We start from the raw sequence: 2,017 nt of genomic DNA on the forward strand, positions 1-2,017 counted from the left end.
TGTGGTAAAACTTTCACCTTGCAAAACTCTCCTTTTTGCCAGACATTTTGAAATTCTTTTCATGGGTCCATCTCAAGGATCTGTGGTTTGGGGTGGAAAGTGGGAAGCTAGGAGTGTTCCAATCACACTACTGACATTGGGCCTTGAACTCAGGACCTGCTTGCTGACTCACCTGGAATACACCACCTTAGTCAAGCCTCCAGTTCACACAAGCTCTAACACACGATCCCCAGCTGAGGGTGGAGAGAGATCTTTTGGAAACGACTACTTCACCAGATTAGGGAGGAAATAACATGGTTTCGAGAAAGTGAGGGCGGAGGCTGTAGAGAGAACTGGTCGATGATTGGCTGCTTTGAAGCTCTATGCTAATTAATGTGAAAGTGTGAAGTGTCTTCAAAAAACCTTTAAGTGTTCAAATTGATCCATAAATATGATCATCAAAGATGTAGTTGAAAATATGTGTGAACATATATTTGGGCAAATGATCTAATTAAAAAAAAAAAAAAAAAAAAAAAGAAAAAGAAACTCACCATCAGTAGAATGTGTGTGAATTTCATCCACTAAGGAAGCACTAAGGGGCATACGTTAAGACTATACTTTCAGGGATCATTTCTATAGTTCGTTACTAGAGAAATCTCACTGATCGTGTAGAGCACCGGAAACCACGAGGAGGAGGTACAGTGTTCTCTCCTGAGCGTGAAGCCGGCATTTGGTGGTGTCCCAAGACATCTGCCACTTGCCATTGATGATCGTTCTTCTTCTCCTTTGTGAGAAGTGAGAGGGAAAGAACACATTCTGAGTGGTTTCCTTTATCGAATGTACAAAGAAAGAAGTGTGATTTAGTGATTGGTTCATTCCGGTTTTGCGGCTGCTATATCTCCTATATTAGTCAGGATACAGGCTAGCAGTGTGTTTTAGTGGAGAATGTCTAACTAGTAAGTATGACACCATAGTGTTCAGTTTCTTAATATCACACGTGCTGTACAAGTATTTTGGGGTACACAGAGAGCCTACAGGTAGCAGATGGCCTAAAGGCTTCATTCAGTTCATTGAGTTCAGCAACTAGGGAGTTAGGCTAATTTTTTATTGCTGGGGTGTTTTTGTTTAAAGGAAAAAGTAGCCATTTGCAGTCTCCCCAAAACTGGAGACAATATTTGAAGCTGGAGTAGTAGTTTTTTCTTCTATTCTGTGACTTGAGCTCTGTTCCACTTTTCAAGCCACAGAGCCACTTCCGGTTTTCTGGTGGTGAATTAGATAAGAGTCTCATGGACTTTCTTGCCAGTGCTGACTTTGACCTGTGATTCTCAGATCTCAGTCTCCTTAATAGCTAGGGTTACAGGTGTGATCCACCTGTGCACAGCAAGGATAGATTGTTAAATCTATTTTTTTCTAGAATCTTTTCAAGGTTTAATTCCTTATTCCAGTCACAAGGGTATATACCCACAACTCCCTGTACTCAGGAGGCAGGTGACAAGTTCCAGCCCTGAAGTCTTAAATTCACAATTCCATTAGACTGAACTAACTCTCAAATGTTTAAAATCGTGAAAACTTCAAGTCTCACGAAGAAAAGTAGTTGGTTATGTGTCCTTTTATGTTGTCATATATCTCAAGCCAACCCTATTTAAATGTTTTTAAAAGCATTTTAAAAAATGATTTTCCCCCAGAATTAAATTTTAGAGGCATTGTATTTCTGGATCTGAACATCTGGAGTTGTATCATGCTTGTCAGCCAGTAATCAGTAAAGGAGTCCTTCTTCCTTTGCTCCTATTGAAATAACTTTCAACTGGTTGTAATCCAGACTACTCAGGAGGCTGAGATTTTAGGATTGTGGCTCAATGCCAGCCCTGGCAGGAATGTGTACAAGACTCTTCTCCCCAATTAACCACCAAAAAATGGGAAAAGGAGATGTGTCTCAGGTAGTAGAGTACTAGCCTTTAGCATAAAAGCTCAGGGGCAAAACTCAAGCTTTGAGTTTAATCCCCAGGACCAGAATTTTTAAAATGAGAGCGAGAGAAAC

General features: G+C 40.5%; 1 non-coding gene across 1 annotated transcript; it reads left to right on the forward strand.

Moving 5' to 3' along the window:
* The first annotated feature begins 587 nt into the window (after positions 1-587).
* Positions 588-804, forward strand: LOC138806550 (small nucleolar RNA U3). Its single transcript, XR_011365920.1, has one exon. It is a non-coding gene; the product is annotated as a small nucleolar RNA U3 (small nucleolar RNA).
* The last annotated feature ends 1,213 nt before the right edge of the window (positions 805-2,017 follow it).

Source organism: Dipodomys merriami, unplaced genomic scaffold, assembly GCF_024711535.1.
Source record: "Dipodomys merriami isolate MVZ:Mamm:240054 unplaced genomic scaffold, mDipMer1.0.p SCAF_40, whole genome shotgun sequence".
NCBI classification, from domain to species: domain Eukaryota; kingdom Metazoa; phylum Chordata; class Mammalia; order Rodentia; family Heteromyidae; genus Dipodomys; species Dipodomys merriami.